The following is a 21,362-nucleotide window of genomic DNA, read 5'->3' as shown; positions in this document are numbered from 1 at the left end:
GCAGGGATTGGTAATCTATCTGACGAATGTTTAGATATCAAGAGTTAATATATAATTAATGATACATTATGGAATTAATTTATTAATATATAAAGGATTGAAAATATAATATGTAAATAATAAATAATGCATTATATTGTTGTGAAAAGCTTACAACCAGTTAACAGCTACTAAGCGCGGGCAATTGTTTTTGTCTTGTGGTCTTGTTATTCGGCTGAGAACCACAAGGTCCCACGTTCTATCCTCGCCCCTAACAATTCGCCACATTGGTAACCTGGGACAATGAAACTTCGACCTTCGTACAGCTGTTGTGGCGCCATCTACCCACAGCAAACCAAAGTCAGATTCACTTACGCAGCAACACAAAGCCGAAAGACTCACTTGGCGCAACAGCAACCACTCACCCACACACGCTCGCCATAATGCTTGGCGCTACTCAAATGGGTACAGGCACATTAGACATCAACAGCTAAAGCGGCGGTCCAACGACCTGCCACCTCACGGATTTGGTCATAAATCTGACATCCGACCCACTGGGGGTCCACACTCCCCCGTCGCCCGTGGTAAGCCTGTAGCTTCCCGCATGGATGAACATCAAAGAGCCGGAAAATTTGTTTGGGCTATGGGGGGTGAGGGAGTCAAAGAAACTGAGGGTTTTGAGCGGTCGAAAGGGGAACGCGTGCCGTCTGAAGATTTCTCTGGTCATGGGTCCGCTGCCACAGGCGGGGGTGGCACCACAAAGGAAGGGTGACAGTTTTATGACCACATCTGTGAAGATCATCCCGTCGTTGGATCGCGGCTTAATGCATCACCACTCAACATCCATATCATTCGTCTCACCTCCGACTCCCTGGAGGGAGAGTACTGTTGTGAAAAGCTAATAAGCCAGATTACAGCTACGAAACACGGGTAATTGCTTTTGTCTTGTGGTCTTGTTACTTGGCTGCAAACCAGAGTGTCCGTGGTTCTATCCTCGCTCATAACACATCCGCAAAAATATAATGATATCTATTAAGAAATATATCTAACAAGTGAAACATAATGCATTATATTTAGACTTCATAATTAATGATATAATGATACATTATTGAATAAATGCAACATATTTTATTCCATCATTGCATAATTCCAACTACTTTTTTACATTTTATTCTTAAAAAATACTGAATAATTAGCAGCTATGTTTGTTATCTTGAAAACGGGAAAGAAGGTCTTACATAAAATAAAAGCTTTTCCCTCAAAATAGCTAAAAGAAGACAGTTTATTAAATTAATTCTCAACAGAAGAGCCGATTAAAGGGAAATATAATTAGATGAATTTATTCCTTTTTCAGCTTTCAGTTTCTGTTTCAAGCAAATTAATGCTATTCTCCTGCAGAGATAATTGAGGTAATGCAAGTATTAAGTTTTTCTCTGGCTGTTTTATCAAGAGGAAATAATCTTGGGCAAACAGCCTGCGGGCTGAGACATGCGAATATGGCGTATTGCCTCGAGCTGTTTGATAAAGCGACTGAAATGTGAAGTTATTATAAGATTTCCCAGAGGAAGTTAGACAGTAAGGGAACTCATTTTTCGACATATGGAGTTCATTAAATACTTATAAATATATATATCGAATGTTTCTGAGTTTCTTTAAAACTGCTAAAAATTATTGCATATAAATTAGGTGTGTAAAATATTAAATCGTAGTTGTTTTATGTATTTGAAACTTCACAACTTTGCTTATATATGAGTATTACCTATAGGCTATTTATCACGAATTTCAACACGTATATAAAGAAAAAGCGAAAAATAAAGCAAAAATAGGTTTGGAAGTCAGAAATTTTTTTAAAAACCATTACTTTCCAGTAGTTCTACACCTTTATTGATTCTTAGGTTGAGAATTTAGAAATTGAATATAATTTAAATTTTCAGTAACATTTCAAGAGTATTTTCAACGTAAAATAGACTAGAAATGTTTTTTTTTATTGATTAAAAATGGGGGAAAAAATGAAAAAAATAATGATTTGAAATTTAAAAATATGTATAAAATCATTTTGTGCTGTAATATTTTTGAAAAATACCATAGTTTCTCCAAACTTTTAATAAATTCAAGTACAAATAAAATTTTCAAAAAGAATTTCTCTGAAGTGCACATTTTTCGTCTCCAAAGTATATGTGTATCAGTCTCATAAATTTGCCAGGCTGATATATTTGTCTGGCCTATATTCTCACCGAGCAGCGAGGACACACATTATACACATGGAGAGTCAATACCCACACACATATTCATTTTCATTGCCAGTCGCCTTCAGTGACCAGTTGGCTTGCTGGGATATTGGTTATAATTCGTTGTGAATAAATCACTTAAACAGAACTTCATGCGTCTTGATTTCGTCAAATTGCCAGACATTAAAGACGTGTTATTTTAATAGTATTAGATACATTCTGTTCATATTGCACATGCATCTTCCTAATAGAGAACAGTCCCATGACATCATAATGCCATTAAAAACGTAAATATCCAGTTCACCTAAACATTTTTTTATTCCTCACGTAAATTACACAATATTAAACAAAAACATTCTTTATCGCTTTTCAATGGCAAAAAATCTCGCGATTAAATATTTGATGAAATAATGAAAATAGTTTCAATTTCAAAGCAACAATGTAATCAGTTGTTTGAAATTAAGCATATATATATATATAAATTTCATAATGATATAAAAATCATTTTTGAGCAATATTTCCCCTCTCATTTGGCCTCTCCAAGGTACATATATATATCTGTATGGAAAAAGCATGGAATCTAGTCTGTCTATAGAGCAGCAACACGCACACACACAACAAACTCAATTACGAGTAGAGACAGCAAAAATATTCCTTTTCTACACCAAGTGAACATCAATCAAGAAAAACCCAATCAAGCGAAGCATATACACTTTTAGAAAGGCCAGTTTAATTTGGATTAAAAAGAAGCCTTCTCCCACACCCCTGCCGGGATTCGAACCCGGGACCTTTGGATTAGAAGTCCAACGCGCTATCCACTGCGCTACAAGGGCTACGAAGTGATGTTTTTCACTTGTAAAGCACACAGTAGAATTACTTTTACACTAATTAAACGAACATCTGTTTATCTCATTATTTCAGCTGTTCATTCTTTTCATTCGAGATTAATGCCTTCTACATGAGTTTCCTTTCATTGCTTTTATTTGCTTCTCACGATTGTCAGATTATTTAAACAATTCGTCGTGTTTCCTTTTCTTTCCCCCCCCCCTTTTTTTTTTTTTTTTTTTTTTTTTGAAAATTTTGATCATCTTTATTTCGAGTTCTTTGCTAGTGTAACTTAGAAATATCTAATTATAACTATCAAATATCCCATTTCGTTGGAATAAGCAAGCATTTAATTCCTTAAATTATTCTTGCTCCATATTAATAAGTATTAAAAAAACTTAACATATGATGTGCTTTTAGGTATATATAAAGAGATTAATTTATGATTAAAAAATAAAAATGACAGTACTTTTATTGTAATTGTATGAGAGAGGTACTTTTATTGTAATTGTATTATTGAGGTGCAGATCCATATTGATCTGCACCTCAACAATAGTGTTACAAATCTGTAAAATGTTACAAATCTGTAATTTTGCTACCCGGCACGAATAGTGTCATCGTGAGAAAGACCGTTGTAAGATCTGTGCTGAGTGGCTGCCGCGTCAATGACCTGAGAGCTTGGCGACCATCTGGCGACTTGGCGACGAATTTGGCGAGTTTGGCAACTAAATGGATCATACTGGAAAGTTCGAGAAGTTTCACGATCCATCCAGTAGGAACCAAGATACACTCAGATACGCCTTGATTGGTCTAAAGATTCTAGCTCCGCCTCCCGGAACTATAAAAGACGGGCACTCAGAAGCTGCGAGAAAGTTGTGTGGGATCGCCAGAAGTCGTGTGCGAGAGTCGGAGTCGCCGACAAGGTAAAGAAACTGGAGGATTATACAGCAAGGAAGCTGCTGAAATAGCGATTAAATGCACTGCATTATTACGATTAATTTGCGATATTTGTAGAAGAAAAAATTTTGTAACAATAGACTGAAAGCATTTCAATTACTCTTAAGTTTGTATGAGTTATTCTCCCTCTTTCTTTTCTGTTAAAAGTTTTTCTTTTTTGGTATAAAAGTTAGGTTTAATAAAAAGTATTCAATATTCTAACGGTGAAAGTAGGGTTTGACGGTTTTTAAAAACCGGTTTTTTAAAGTAAATTTGCCACATTTGAAAACCGGTTTTTAAATTAAGAAACCCGTTCTTGGGACCGATTCGTCTACAGCTGAAGGGTTAGGGCGACGAGATGCCAGTTTATTAACAAGTGAAGGTACATTTGAATTTCTGTTAAATGAACTAAAAAATTTATACACTGAAATAAGTTTTAAATTATTATATGCTTTAGAAGAACGAATTCAAGAAAGAAGACAAGTAGAAATAACAACTCTTTTGTTGTATTTGCAAAATCCACAAAACATTTCTTGTTCAGCGAAGAAATCTAGTGTACTTTCTTTAGCTTCAAAAACCGAAATTATTAACTTACTGGAAAGGTATTGTCTGGAATATTTCCAAATTCTTATGTGGAAACCGATTCTGTTGAAGAGCAAATCGAAGAAACAAAAGAAGGCATGGAAAAATCCATTCATAAAATTCTTGAAAACCCTGAAGAAAAACTTACAAATCCAAAGACAATGAAAGCTGAATTTTCATTGTTTGAGGCAACGAATAAAAAAAACAAAAAACTTAGATTTGTTATTTGATGCCATGAAAACTATAAAACCAAGCTCAGTATCTAGTAAACGAGTATTTTCAATTTCTAGCAATATTGTATCCAAAATAAGAACAAGATTTAGCCACCATTCAAGGGATATTTTATGTTTTTTAAAATCCTATTTTCTTAGGGGAAATTAAATTAGTGAAAACAATATAATTATTACTTGAAATTTTCGTTTCAGTTTTCGTTATTTTGTGTAAGTAATATGTATATGTAGTCCTTAATTTTTTATATATATTTTGACTTTAAGTTTGATATTTTTTTTAATTTTATATAAATTAAATAAAATATATTTTCCTATTCTAATTTATTTGACAAAAATTCGAAAACCGACTAAAACCGGTTTTTTAGAGATATTGAATTCGAAAACCGATATTTCAAAAAGCCTGTTTTTTGTATAAACCCTATGTGAAAGTAATTAGAAATAAAAAAATAAAAATAAAAAAAAAAGACCCGAAATTTAAAACCATATTCTAAAATGAATTTATGTGGAGGTAAAAATTTAGCTGATTGAATTCAAAGGCACATTACATATTACCGTGCCCCATCACACTAAACCTAACAACACTTTATTTTTGTGAGAAATTTCAAGAACACTACTTCACAGCCCCTTCAAAAAAGCCTAACCCAGAGTTCTCCAGCCCGAATCGCTGTATCGATTTTGACAATTTGTTTTACATATGAAAATTAATGACATTTAAAAATGTCAACACTAATCGCCTGTCCATTCTTTTTTTCATTTTCTAAGAATATCTCAAAATAAAATCGACCCCACCCCACCCTAATTTCAACAACTGCTCCGATTTCGCCAATTAATTTCGTCAATTATCATGCATAGCAAGCCAATCAAAATGTTCAATACTTTTCATGCAAGCATTAAACTAAAACAATAGTTTCATTTGGCATGATAAGACATCGCTCATCAGTGTTAATTGGCATCATTAAATTAATGCCATTAAGATTATGGGGAAATAGGTGCTATCCGAAAGAAGATATTAATAAAATTATTTTGAAAATATTTTGAATTCTTTTCTCTGAAACAAAAGGCTTTTTACCAGTGGTTCTGAAAAATTCCTTTCTCTTTTTTCCACAACATCATAAATATATGAATGAATCAAATTTACAATTGCAGCTTACGTCTTTTTGAATTTCGTCGGGATTCTGAATTGAAGTGGAATTTTGAGCCGCCAATTCGATCTAAGGATCTTAAATGGAGGCGTCTCAAAGTAGCGGAAGAAAGCTTTTTTAAAACTTTCGAATATTCGCTATCCGAAGTAGGGATCTTTTGTTTCTACAATGAAAACAATCGATATTAATACACCTTGGAAATTTCATTATAAAAACATCCTTTATCATAACACCATTTTCTTTCCGGGTTTCGCTTCTGCTGAAAAGATGGGTGATAAGAAAGGTTCGCTAATTAAATTCCTCGAGCTTGTACTCTACCCGTATCAAGAATAACTATTGTTTATGTTAATTATAATCCAAGACATGGCTGTTCTCTTTCTTTTGAACTCTTCCGCCAGTGTCATTTAAACTAACATTTTTTATGTATACATATTCTGCTAAAAATAACACAATGTAAAGATATATTAAAGATTTCTGATGAGTTCAGAGTTCCCAATTTTCACACATGAATCTTTTATTAGGTGATTCAAAAATGGTTTGTATGCGAAAAGATTGATATTTTTCTGGTAAATTCTATTTCTGAGAAACTGAAAATGTACATAACATTATTTATTTATAATATCGTATGCGATTTGAAATTATTAAATTCAGCAATAATTTGTAATAATAATTTGGAAAAAAGCGAACTTTTATTCTAAATTCTTGTTTCAGATTAGTAATTTCAATTTTCTTGAATATTTCGATATGAAAATTTCTTTATAAGTGATATTTCTTTATTTTAAATGAAATGTTCAAGGATAATAATAAAAATAAAAAAAATATGCATGAGTTTATTAAAATACACAAAATAGAAGAAATTAACGAATAAGTTTGCAAAATTTGTAGTGTGTGAAGTAGCTCCAATATACTTTAAAAAAATGTATATTCAAATAAAACTACTTGCAAAATTGCACGAGACATGGTATCTGATATATTAAGAAGCTTTATTCGTATCTTAACCCTTAACAGGGGAGGTGAAATTTTAGGACTTAACTGGGGAGGTGCGGTCTACGAGACTGCATTTCATTTAGACTCAAATTAAATTTTCTAATGAATGTATTAGAATGAAAATCGGCCAATATATTTTGCAGATATTTTTCTTGATATATAGATATATTTTAGAAATTTTTCAAAATATATTGTCATTGAAAAAAGTAAATGCGTTGGAACATACATTTTCTTCTCAAATTACATTCTGGTCCCAAGTTTTAGCGCCATCTGCTAAGCCTTGTTTATCACTGGGACACTAGCAGGGAGATGTGGTCTTAGAGACCGCGCTCGAAGAAATAACTGAATTATTTTAAAAAGCATCTGCTGAAATCGGTTGAAAAATTGCACGTGTATTGAAGGTCACAAAACAGGAAGCTACAGGGTCAATCCATTCAATTGAGTTAAAAATAGAATAGGGGTGACAGAAAATCCATCGCTAGCGGTCTCACAGACCGCACATCCCCAGTTAAGGGTTAAAAAAGGAAATTCGTATCTTAAATCAAAATACTGTTTAAATAGCCAATAATAAATTCCGTATTTCAACCGTCTAGCTCAAAGGGTTTTCGTGTGATCTTTGTCCCAGAAAGACAGACGGCCATTTGCCAAAATCAGTTTTTGGAACTTAGGGAGTTCTAAAACGTGGAGATTAGCCAAAATCTTGAATTCGAATTTTTTGTTGATTACGAGGCTTTATCTATACTACGTATACGAGAAAGTAAAAAGATGTAAATAGTTAAGATTAAACTTCGATTCATTCACGAGCAACACAATTTGTTAGTAACTTAAATCTACATCCCATCTTACTATGACCGTGACTACAACGCAACTTTCACTTTTGATGATGTTTTCCAACAATATTTCCGAGATGATTTTGTTTAGATTTTTTTTTATGCACAAACTATTTATGTTATTTAAATTGCTGTTTTGTACTGTGATTTAAATAATTGCTCAAAATTATTTATTAATTATAAATAACACAATGCACGCTTCACCTTTGACTGATATTTTTCTCCTAAAAACAATAGCACTGTATTTACAAATAGAGTTATATAAAATTTACTGTAAAAAGATATCTATTTCATCTGGTCTGCAAGAGAAATAATGAATAACGTAAAATTAATTCCTAGTAAGCTCACCACTAAAAACAAAACTCTAATTAACCGTTTGATATGTTTTACCAGTTGTTCACTGATAAATGTGAAAAGTACCTCAGATCAAATATTCAGATTCAAAGATAATTGCGCCTTCAAAACATCAAAATAACTGTTTTGATTTAAAATAGGCAGTCCAGTTTACACAACATTTCCAGCTTAAGCAGTCCAGTAAGTGGATAAATTTCCAATTTTTTATGAGTGATTTATTATTCACCAATGTCTGTCCGTCTGTTTTTTTTTCTCTACTTTACCTTCATACAGTTTTTTTTATTTTATTTTAAGCCTCCAGATTTTACTTCTGTTAACCTCTATTCATCGAATGATTGGTTACGCGAGATCTTATTGAAAAATACTCGAATATTACGAGAGTTCATTAAGGTTGTAAGGTTTCTCCGTTTTCCTCACATGGTAATTGGCATTCTGACCAGATGTAACGTCACCCGTTTTCCCACACATAGTTAAGTGCATACGTACCGCCAGATGTGCATCCTTTTCACTAGTAGAATCATTGTATCTGGCCATTTGTTATATCCAGATGTGGCAAAACAGATATGTAGCCAGTCATTTCCAAATAGATCCACCCTGTCTTCGAGGGGAAGAAACGTCAAAACATATAGATGTTAATTTTTTTTCCTTTATGAAGAGATTCCGCAAGTCACCAAGATACGATCAGTCACCAGCAACCGTTGTCATTAAGCGTCAAACCCAGAAGCACTTCAGCTGATGTCAGCTGCGAATTAATTGTAATAAACTTGTGTTTCAGAAGAATCGCCACGAAGATGGATCCTCAACAGACACTCCCTAGATCGAATTAAGAGATCATCGAGAAAACGTTGCTGAACAGCTGCTGGATGATAGGGAACTGAAGTTCGCCAATGAGAAACTAGAATCATATATCTGTTGGAAATGAAATGAGGTATTTTTTTTTCCAGGAGAGGAGAAAAGGCTTCGAATTGGAATTCGGAGAAACGTCGGTGTCCGGAGAAATTTTTTCTGATTTTTTGAGAAGCTCCTTGTGATTCGGGCTTCTGTGTTAGGAACACCGATAAATATCGGTGGATATCTTGAGCGGCCCTGAATTATCCGTTTAGAGCTAACAGCCTGTTAGTGTTTTTTTTATGACTTATTCTCCGATTTGATCAAGGAACTATTTCGTGATTGAACTGTTATTTGATATTTGTAAGTAATATTAACCTTGATGACAATAAGTTGTTTTTTACATCTTGACATATATAAGGATATGCTACATATACTACTCTAATTTTTTTTTTCTTGATCAAGATATTATAAAGTGCATGAGCAATAGATTGCTTTACAAAAATGTTTGAATAATGCCGCCTTTCATATATGTTGCAAGAATTCCCGAATATTTTTTTTAACACTCCCCACCCCTTCCTTCTTATCTAAAAAAGCATATTGTTGTGGATTCGGGGTTCTTTCCTATTTGTTGGTTGAGGAAGAAACAGAATCAACAGGCCTCAGTAACAAACGACGACTTTTATGAAACACCTAAGAAACGGATACACGGACAACAAATATACACAGCCGAGACGTACACAAGCAACACACAGCAGCACACTGCAACAAACAGTAATCCACAAGTAGTAATCAGTAGTAAGAACAAGCACAACAAACGAAGCGGCCAGAAGAATTAAGAAGGACTACTGTATCTACGTAGCTACTCTCTACGGCCTCTCCAAACTCTTGCAGTTCTCCACTGTCTCCGCACTTTAGCTATATCCAACTGCCGACTCACTACTACAGAACTAGCTACTCCACACACAATTCGATGCTGTTTCCACACTAAACACCAGAACTCGGCACACAGCTCAATTCAGCAATCGCTTGAGCTACACACAACGCTTGCTCTTCGCTGGATTTATCCAACTATTCGCCGTTGACTCTCCACGATTCAATAACGACTGACTGCCGGCTTTTTACAGTTCTTGGAGGCGGGCCGAGTAAGTTCTGGAACAATCAGACATATCTCGGTTCCTATTGGTTCTATCGTCAAAGTTCTAAAAGATTCCAGTATTATCTATTTTTGTCGACAAAGTCATCACCAAGTCTCCAAATGGTCGCGAAGTTTGTTACCAAGCCCTGAGGCCACTGATTCGATGCCCGATCAGCATCCAACAGAGTTGAACGTAAAACGGTCTTTCCAGTGATTGAGCTAACCATACTGGGAAGCAAAATTTCAGATTTGTAACAATATAAAATTCAAAACCTCATATAGCATTTCAAAGTCTCTTAAATACTTTAATTGCTCCAAAAATATATAAAAAATTGGTGACATAGCGTAAATGCTATTTTGCATTAAATATTTCACGTCATCAAAGAATATTCAACCTAAGATAAACCATTGTCACCATTAGAGTTCTAAATATCACCATCATCCCCTTCCCTCTTTTTTTTCTTTCTTTCAAGTTATTTATCTCTTTGAATCCATTCTTCCTTTCTCTCAACATTTCCATAATTCTTTGTGGTGCATCTTTTTAATTCATCAAAAATTTCAAAAAAGAGAAAACGAATACCTTTTCACAGTGGTTTAAAAAGTTCCTTCTGCGTGCTTTCCAGAATTAAAATAAGAAACTCTGTTTACCCGTCGGTCTGTGAGTTGTTCCGGGCAAAATGAACAAAATGTTACGCTCAAAGAAGACATTTTTTGGTATGAGTTAAGTTAAAGGAGAGGAAAAAATGCATAGCCGAAACAAGGAGTTAAAAAGAATACATAAAGTTTTTCTTTCTTAGATAAGATATGAAGATGAAGAGCTTAGCATATATTTAAGTAAGTTTCTTCTTATTCTTCTCCTTTCTTTTGTTCTTTTTTTATTTTCTGCCGAAAGAAAGTTTTTTTTTTTTTTTTCTGAACCACACAATGTCAGATTATATTAAACGAATGAAAAAAAAATTTACATTTCTTATGGAAATATGATACAAGTTTGTTTTGAAGAGTCGTTTTTTGCAATATGGTCAATATTATTAAAGAAACAACAGAAATTAGTTGGTAATTTTTTTATCCTCTTATGCATGGTTTATTTCATCAGGCTTTAATTTATATGCAACAGACGAAAGGGAAAATATAATTTGCAGTCCAAGCGAAAAAAAAAATCTCACTTATAATTTTGTAGGATTTGATGATATGTAATCTATATAGGTTGCGAATCCACCTGAAAAAAAAGAGCAGATTATGTTTAGGATTTAATCTTTATGCAAACCGATGAATTAAATAGTTTAAATCCTTTTTTTTGTCTTGTTTCAGACCATACTGCATGAAGCGTGCAATTCTTATTATTTGAAACATTTATCTTTCAGATTAATATAAAATATTGTTACAAAAAATTTTCTACAACAAATACCGCTAATCAATCGCAACACATTTAATCGCTAATCATTAGTTCAGTAACTTGCTTGCTGTCTAATCCTCCAGTTTCTTTACTTGTCGGCGACTCCGACTCCTCTCTCACACAACTTCTGACTATCCACACAACTTCTTCCCAGCTTCAGAGTGCTCGTCTTTTATAGTTCCGGGAGGCGGGGCTAGAATCTTCAGACCAATCAGGGCGTACCTCGGTGTATCTCGGTTATTACTGGATGGATCGGGAAACTTCTCGAACTTTCCGGTATTATCCATTTAGTCGCCAAAGTCGCCAAATTCATCGCCAAGTCGCCAAATGGTCGCCAAGCTCAGCACGCACAGTACAGATCTTACAAAGGTTTTAATGGTTTTTCCAGGATGACACTATTTGTGCCGGGTAGCAAAATTACAGATTTGTAACAATATAAAAGAATTAAATTTGCCTATGATAACTTTATCTCTGTTCTTAACCTCTTCGTCGTCCATAACGCGTCTAGAGCGTTCAAGTGAAACTTCTGCAGGGCAGCCGTAACGCGCTTCAAGCGTTCTTCTACATTTTAAAACTTTTAAACATTTAAAACGCTTTGTAAATGCTTACTTGTTTGAGTTTTTATTTTTGTTTGTTCTAATGCGGAGAAAAACAGAGGAAAAACAGAAATTTCATGGACAAGAGAGGACGGCGAAAGGGTTAAAAGGCTTATTATAAGCATTCAAAAATTGCATATTAATGTACTGATCTCGGAAATGTAAATAAGAGATATATGATATAGAATTACCCTGTACCTTTGATAGAGGATATAATAAAGACATGTTATACTGTTTAATCTTTCAGTTTTGAGTTGCTTTGTCTTTTTATTAATAAGAAGATATAAGTGTCCCTAACACTTAAAACTTAACAAAAATACTGACAGTTTTATTCTTTTCCCATAAAATCTTATATTTAAATAAAATAAGTACGCTACGATTCAACTGCTAAAAAAAATTATCTTATTTATCAATTTTAGGAAGTGGAAGCCCATTTACTTTGATCAGATTACAAATTAAATTAAAATTTACAAATAGCATGGATTGAAAGATGATTTAAAAAATCCCAACTAAACATCATGAATTGTTTAAGTAGTTTGACTGTTCCTGAAAGGTAACTAGAAACAATGAAAAAAAAAAAGGTCAGAACGAAGATCTTAATCTTGTGTAAAATGTATGAATATATGCCAGCTGCAATACGAAGAGTAGCACTTACACATTAGTGTAAAGGTAATTTAAATATGTTCAACAGATGATGCCAATTAAGCAGCAGCCCCTGTAGCGCAGTGGATAGCGCGTTGGACTTCTAATCCAAAGGTCCCGGGTTCGAATCCCGGCAGGGGTGGTGCAGAGCTGCAGAAGGTCCTTTTTTTAATCCAAATGAAACTTGCTTTTTTAAAAAGTGTATGCAGGCATACAAGAAAGTAAAAATGAATGTCAACTTTAAAATTACTGTGGAATTACGGAACGGCAGAAAAATCGTCTGCCATTCAACTTTAAGGATTTATGGGTTTATTTTAGTTTTGTTATATTACAAAACAAGACTAAGGCTTTTGTTATATTACAAACACACTTACAACACTAAGGCTATTTTGGGACGGACCTCGTAATTTTGAACCGTGGTCAGATGATGAAGACGACACCTGAGCTGGCATCCCCTTTCCAAACTTCCATACTTCACCAGTGGGAAGGTTTAAGGATTTATGGGATAACAGAAGAATCGTCTACCGTCCGATCAGTTTCTGTCATTTATTGCTGGTAACCTGAGTACTTATTTCAAGCTCGCGACAATATTACTACAGTAGATCTTTTAAAAATAAAAAAAACTATTTGCAATTAAAAATGAACGGATGTAAATGATTAATGATGTACTTTTTTTCCTAATAATAATTAAAAATATAGAAAATATATATAGGTACTCACGACTTTTATAATGACTTGAGTTTAACATTAAAATAGCTATGTACTTACAAATTGCCTATATTATAGGCAATATAAGTTAAAATTAAAAGTTAAAATAGAAAGTGAAATGCATTTAAATTATCCCTCAATTATACTTAATAAGTCTGTATTAATTTATCTACATTAACAGAAATCAATACATTATTATGCAATTTATAGTTGTCTATAAAAGTAACTAAAGGGCAAAGATAAAATTATCCGTTGACGAATTCAATTCTCTTGCATTTTATAATAATCTGAAAGATAAACGTGGCAAATAATAAGCATTGCATATTTCAGGCAATAGGTCCAAAGCAATCAATGCCTTAAACTATTTAAAACAACATTACGTAACAAGAAAAAGAAATAACTAAACACGTCATTGTTTTCTTTTACAAATATACTATCATCCTATACATTACATATAATCAAATTCAATAAAATAATAACTTTTTGTGAAATTTTATTGCTAGATCTGTAAATTAAGTTTTTCTCTCCATTTGTTGTATGTAAATTAAGAACTTAAAAAATATATCCTTGGATGAAAAAAATATCACCCAATTCTTCGGTTTCTTAAATAACACTGATCATGTCTTAGCTTTGGGGAGGGGGCGAACTTTGCAAAACAAAGGAAAACTTGTATCATATTTCCATGGGAAATGTCAGAATATTTTCATTCCTTAAAGAAATCTGACATCGGGTGGTCTGTAAAAAATATATTCTTTTGTCAGAAAATAAAAAAAGAACTAAAGAATAAGAAGAAACTTACTTAAATATATGCTAAGCTCTTCATCTTCATATCTCATCTGAGAAAGGAAACTTCGTGTATTCTTTTTAACTCCGTATTCCGGCTAGGTGCCTTTTTTCTTCGTTTACCTTAACTCAAACAGAAAAAAATGTCCTCTTTGCGCGCAACATTTCGTTTGTTTAGCCCGGTGCGATTCGGGCAACGACTGGTAAACAGAGTTTCTTATTTTTATTCTGGAAAACACGCATGAGAAATTTTTTAAATCTTTGTAAAAAGATATTCTTTTTCTCTTTTTTGAAATTTTCTGAATAATTAAAAGTATACCGCAGAAAAGAAAAAGATTGTAAAGTAAGTCATTTGAAAGAAAAGGGAGGAAAAGACATTTGAATAATAGAGACATTTAGAACCTTGATGATGTCCACGGTATGTCTTAGATTGAATATTCTTCGTCAACTAAGGAAAAGTAGCATTTAAACTGTGTATTGTATTTACGTGTCATCAATTTTTCTTATAAATAAAGTACTCAAAGGATCTTGGAAATGTTCTGTAAGGTTTTTCGAATTTTAGTTGCTGATTTGGATGAAAGGAGGAGTATGAGTTCAAGAATGTTCTAGGATTCATGTGACATATATTAACGCATTATTCAAGGGTTTTTTTTGTTTTTTTTTTGTCTTTTTTCAAAACATTGCAACGTGAAGAGTAGATAAAGGTGCAATTATAATAATACATGCCTCTTTATGAAACTTTCATAATATTTCAGTCTTTTCTTATAGATCCTGCTTAACAATCATAAATGTCTATAGTTCTTATTCCATGAGAAGACAGGGGTGAATGGCTGAGAAATTGAACATTTGAAATAAAAAGAACTGGAACAAGATTAAAGCAAGAACAAGACAGACAGCAATTTGTGAATAATAATTCACTTGTATAATTGGAAATATTTCTGTTAAGAAAAGGAGCTACTTATTACGCAAGCTAATTGCAGCTGAACTATTAATTTCAAACCGAAAAAGATGTATTGAAGCTATTATTAATGTTTTTCGATATTTGATCTGAGGAATTTCACATATTTATTTGTGAACAACACATAAAAGAGATTAGACTAATTAATTAAAGTTTATTTTTGCTTTTAGCGTTGAACACCATGGGAATTAATTTAACGTTAATTTTATTTAATATCCAATTTGGATATTAATTACATTTTTTTATTGTAATAGACGAGATAAATTACATTTTTTATTGTAATAAATTTGTATCTTTTTTGTAAATATAATATTGTTATTTGTTATAAATAAAATATTATTTTAAAAAGGGAATTGGTATTGTATTATATACAATTCATAACGTTCCAAATTCATAATACACTTCCATAAGAAATTCTTCAAAATTCGCAAAAACAGGTAAACCACCCCTCTGGGTCAAAGAAATAGAAAGGACTGTAGAAGAAAGGAAATAATTTATCGAGATAAGTAAGAGGGGTTTAGGAGACTTATTGTGTGTGTTATGAGAAGATTTATACAGTTGCTCAGACGCAGTAGAGTTGAAATATATGCAAAAATGCGACGTATCGAGAAAAAAATTAGCATTGTTTTTCTAAATGTTTTGTCGGAAAATTTCAATAAATATAAATAATGCTCTAGACATATTTAATTTTAATCTAATTTTAATTTTTCATTCATTTAAAAAAATATGAGACGATTCTCTGCCACAGAAACAGGAACAATGGGAATCCATACATCTTATCGAAAATCTAATTTAATTGCACATACAAGAGTCGATAATCTCTGATATTCTTACTAAAATGTATGTAAAAAATTTCACACTCCAAATTCAAGTAGGAGACACCCGCACTGTATGCGAACTGATATATGAGATCTTTCGTAATGTACTAATTAAAAATATACACACAAATTTTAAATCCGCAGGAATTTATGACAGTGAGAGCAAAGTAAGGAAAACTAACAAACAAAACAAAGTAAGGGTAAAATGAGTGCCATCAATGGAAATAGACCAAATGATATTGCCTGCTTATGTTAGCAGCAACATTTATGTCCAAGCACCATAAATAATTGAAGAAATTCTGTGCCAGAATAAATAACTTTTTTTATAAACCAATTAAAAGTAACTGAGACGTTTTGTCTATTTATAAGTAACGAAGATAACAGTGGCCCTCAGCTATAAAAACTTAACAAAAGTACTGAACAAAATTATAACAAAAATACTAACTTTTATTCTTTTCCCAATAAAATCAGTTGTGAAATATATTTAAAGAAAATAAGTACGCTTCAATCTAATTGCTTAAAAAAATTCTCTTATTCTCTTCTTATTTAAGAAGTACAGTAGACTCCCGATTATCCGCGGGCAGGTTATCCGCGGTACGGATTATCCGCGCCTGCCGCACAAAGTTTGATTTTTTCAAAAAGGTGCAGTTTTACAGTTATGCTTTTGTAATTACATAATACATTACAGTATTAAAACAGTACATATGCATTCATTTTTCTGTGTATCCTTGACGCCTCTCATAAATGCAAAGCACTTTTCTGTTTTCATTCACAAAATGCATTTTAGGTTAGTTTTGAGTGATATACTAAAATATTAAGCGTTAGTTAAACATTTCCTGCTGTTTATTTTACGTTTTATTGTACGTAAAACGATTTTTCAAAGTTGGAATGACTGTTTTCTCATTTGCTATACCCGTTTTTAGCTTTTTTCGGATGATCCGCGATTTTTGTTATCCGCGGCGGCCGTGCCACCCAATTCCGCGGATAATCGGGAGTGTACTGTAAAAGCCCACTTACCTTGACCAGATGAAGAATTAGATTAAATATTTATAAATAACAGTTAATGGAAAGATGATTAAAAATGCAACTAAACATCATGAATTGCTTAAATAGTTTGATTATCGTGAAAGATAATTAGTAACAATGAAAAAAAGTCATAACGAAGACAATAAATCTTGCCTAAAATGCATGAATAGATACCAGCTACAATAAGGAGTGTAACACTTACTTGTTAGTGGAAAGGTAATTTAAATATGTGTTCAACAGGTGATGCGAGGCAGTTAGTGGCCCCTGTAGCGCAGTGGATAGCGCGTTGGACTTCTAATCCAAAGGTCCCGGGTTCGAATCCCGGCAGGGGTGGGAACAGAATTGTAGAAGAAGGTTCATTTTTAACCCAAACTTGTCTTCCAAAAATGTGCACTGCGCTGCTTTGGGGCTGACCCAATAGATTACTTTTTTTTCTTCTGGTCTACAAATTTAAGCTGCTGAGCTGTTTTTTTTCGGTAGTTAAGGGCCCAATATGTCATTATAATTAAAAAATAAGAACATATTGTAAAGTCTCGATCCAATAACAGGTAGCGTTATGATCAAATTCTTTATTTACAGCTTTATTACATAAAAACAACTCTTTCTAATCTAGGTTAAATGAATGATGCTATTTACAACACGAAAATTAAACAAGAATAGTTCCTCGAACAATTTCGAAGGAAACAACTTTACAAGAACAGCTAACAGGCTGTTGGCGTCTTAGGCTACTCCGGGGGTAGCTCTCGGAATCCACCGAATTTTCTTCGGGTGGAATTTTACTCAGAAGTCCGATTCACACGAAGCTTCTCTCTGTCCCTTCTTCCAAAAAATCTCACCTTTTATTTTCCTCTCAGACTCCCTGTTACCCAATCACCGTTCAGAACAACCTGAATCGTCTCTGGTCGCTCGTGGGGAATGTCCATTGATGATCCACCCTCCACCATAGGAAAAATGCAGGACATCTGGACATCTGGAGTGTTTGACACTCTCGCCTTTCGAAGACACGATTTATTTCCCTGGGAAACGCACGTGTGGTTCCTTATCTGGATTAGCACTAATTGGCCAGACGACCGTGCTTAAAAGGAGGGTCTTCCATTTGGCAATCTGGAGGCACTTAACACTGTGGGAGTTTCGTTGATGAAGAATGGCCCGGAATGTAAATTATCGAGTGTGGGAAAAAGGAATGTCACAGTGGTCACCCAGGAAGAAGCTGAATCATTACAATATAAACTATTTTTAATCTTTATTTAAGAATAAAATTCTTATTTCTGATCTGTTTATATTTATAAATAAATCTTTCAATCAAAAGTAAAGCTGTCCTTTTATATCTAAGTAAAATAAACAATAAAAAAATATCTTTTCGGAAATCAGATATTTGTTATCATTCTACTGATCTGTCACTCTCGTAAACTTTATTTCGATTTCTCTCCTTTTAAGATTTAATTGGATGTCCTAGCCGTTGAAGTGGGCCAAGTATTAAATTATGTTTTTAGGTTTAAATTGAATTAGTGGTATTTTTAAACGAATACAACCATAAAAATTAAAGTTACAATCTTAAAATTTTTTTAATAAATTTAATCAATATTTTTTATGCCTAACAATCATTTTAAAACAAATGAAATCGGAAGTTCCTTTTAGATTTTTAGCTGGCAGCTCTTTTTTTAGTTTTTTTTTTTTAATATTAGTTTTTATTATCATATATAAAAATTAACCACGCTTTTTAGCGTACTGTACCATATCTTACATCACTGTTGAGCTTTTTCATGACTTGCATTTTTACGCTTTTAGGCATTTGGGTTTCGTAGACATTCCATTTTCTATTTTATTATAAATTGATATAAATATATTAATTCCATGGCGCAGCTTAGACATAGATGTCTTTTGTACCATAAAACACAAACAAACTCAACTCAAACTCCAGTTCATAAAACAAGGAATCTTTGCATTTTTATGAACAATTTTTGAATTTTAGAACTCAGTCTCGTTCGCGCTCGTCATAAATTTTGCTCACACTAACTTCAATTTTATCTACCAGCCGTTCATAAAGGAATAGAAAACGCGTGATATAAGTAACATCTTTTCAAAATTTAAGTAACATCTCTAATTCGAAGTTTCAAACTTGATATATTAGTAGATGCTTTTGAATAAAGGGACCCAAGCATGTTCCTTTAGGTCATTCGAACTAAAAACAGTGATATATGGTAAAGTCTTCCACTTCTGTGAATCCCAAAAGAGCTCATTACTATCTCTGATGGATTTGAACAATTCGTTATTAACCATCTATCAATCAGGAGCCGCAAATACGCAGTAGGGACACACTTTAAAGGGCTTAGTTGAATCCTGGTCCTCGTGCGTCGGGTTGTATTTCAATATCTTAGAGATTTAGTATGTAGATTGAATAATTGCAAGATGATGATAATGGGAATTATAACAGTATTAATGAGTGTCTGGATTACAGTATTTTAGTAAGGGAAAAGTCTTTATGAGATATAATGGACTGACGAGTTTGTTTTAATATTTTTTTAATATCTCGTTAACTCGAATCAAATTCACTAAACATGAAAACGATCCAAATTTTTCTGTGTTAATGTTTGTTAATGCTATCTTATTCAAAGTATTGCAGAGGAAGGCCATCGGAACACATTTAAAAAATATGAAAAGCAAAAATTCGGAATTAAAAAAAAATTGAACGAAAGAAGTGGATGAAAAAAGTTGAAACGTAATTCAATAATCCTTTTGATATAATTTAGGAATATTTACATATTTATCACAAGTATTTGATTTAGTCATAACGATGAACATTGTTATATTTCTTTGTTTAGCATTTATCTTGCTTGTAAATCCACAATTTTCAGTATCGAAGACATTGTATAACATAAAGAAACAAAAGAAAATGGTAAAAATCATCAAGCTTTTTAAGAAGTTACTGATATGAATTACGTTTCATACTTTATACAAATCTACCGCTTTTTGTTGTGAATTTGCCAGATGTATATTAATGGTGTCAACAAATTAGAAACTAGATATACTGGAAGAATCTGAACGAATCTGCCAAACGAAAGACGGTGATAGGACTTAGATGAGTTATGAATCACTATAGCAGTCTGTCCTATCTCTAATTGCTCCGATTGCGATTAGAATCCTATTTACTTGGCGTCTGCTACAAAATGAAGGTTTCCATATCCTTTTTAGTTGGATCCCGAGTCACGTAGGCATTTCTGGGAATGAAAAAGCTGATTCAGCGGAAAAATCTGCAGATTCTTTTTTGTCCCATAAACTTCCATATTGTGACATTAATAGATTTTTCATTAAACATATTTATTCAACTTGGCAATTAACATGGGATCTGCAGATCGAGAATAAACTTCATTTTGTCAAGCCTACGGTTGGTTTATGGCATGTTCACACTATACGAGAGGTTGATGTGAAATTGACTCGCCTCCTTATAGGACACACCCGTTTTACTCATCGTCATCTCATCTTGAGTGAAAGGGTGCCAATTTGCCCCACTTGTCATATTGCTTTTAGTGTGAAACATATTTTAATTGAATGCCCTGATTTTAATGATCATCGTCGTAATTTTTTCTACTCGTCTTCTCTGAAATTGCAAGACTTGGTAGGTGAAAAATATCACCCAAATATTTTAAAATTTTTAAGAACTATTCGTTTTATCAACTATACATAACACCTTTTTCATCTGTTTGTTCTTCCTTTTATGTTAAATGTCTCTTTTATATGATTATTTTACATTTATGTTCATCATTGTCTTGCGTAAAAACAGTTTTTTAATATTTGTATCGACGCATTTTAAGTGATTTTTTATTACTTACATATGTTTTAAATGTCTGTTCTGATTTTACCGTATGCTTGGCGCAGTATAGCCAAATATGACTCTTGCGCCAGTAAATCATACACAACAACAACCTATCTCTTATTGCAAGCTGTAGTAAATAAACTACTTGTGCTAAAAATCTAATTTTAAAAGTTTATAACAATTCTGCATATAAAATAGCACATTTTATTCAAAAGAACAAGAAAAATCCTATAGGATAATACCATTTCCATCGATACTTGTATTTAAAGCCGAACTGCATTTTAATGTTGAATACTGAAATATACCTTTCTTGTTACAATACGTCAACATTATCAAAAACTACTCCATCTGATCAGCTTTCGAATGCGCTTACAGTAAAATGCATCAATGCTCCAATTCAGAAGGGATTTAATCTCTCATTTACAACACATCTGCCTGCGTCCTAGCATAGGGGTAGCGAGTCTTCCCCGTGATCAGGGTGTCCCGGTTCGGGCATGGCGGTTCCTCTTCTGTGTTTTATCTGTGAGGCGTCTGAATGTGCCGTCCTGTAAAAAGGGGTTGTGCA

At 33.0% G+C, this 21,362-nt stretch overlaps 3 non-coding genes across 3 annotated transcripts; 2 read left to right on the top strand and 1 right to left on the bottom strand.

Annotated features, from left to right (window-relative positions):
* Positions 1-2,967: 2,967 nt before the first annotated feature.
* Positions 2,968-3,040, bottom strand: Trnar-ucu (transfer RNA arginine (anticodon UCU)). Its single transcript has one exon. It is a non-coding gene; the product is annotated as a tRNA-Arg (tRNA).
* A 9,719-nt stretch (positions 3,041-12,759) lies between these two features.
* Positions 12,760-12,832, top strand: Trnar-ucu (transfer RNA arginine (anticodon UCU)). The gene has a single exon. It is a non-coding gene; the product is annotated as a tRNA-Arg (tRNA).
* Positions 12,833-17,243: 4,411 nt separating this feature from the next.
* Positions 17,244-17,316, top strand: Trnar-ucu (transfer RNA arginine (anticodon UCU)). The gene has a single exon. It is a non-coding gene; the product is annotated as a tRNA-Arg (tRNA).
* The last annotated feature ends 4,046 nt before the right edge of the window (positions 17,317-21,362 follow it).

This window comes from Argiope bruennichi, chromosome 5 (assembly GCF_947563725.1).
Source record: "Argiope bruennichi chromosome 5, qqArgBrue1.1, whole genome shotgun sequence".
Classification (NCBI taxonomy): domain Eukaryota; kingdom Metazoa; phylum Arthropoda; class Arachnida; order Araneae; family Araneidae; genus Argiope; species Argiope bruennichi.
The sequence above is the reverse complement of the archived record's forward strand: the minus strand, read 5'-3'. Positions and strand labels throughout refer to the sequence as shown.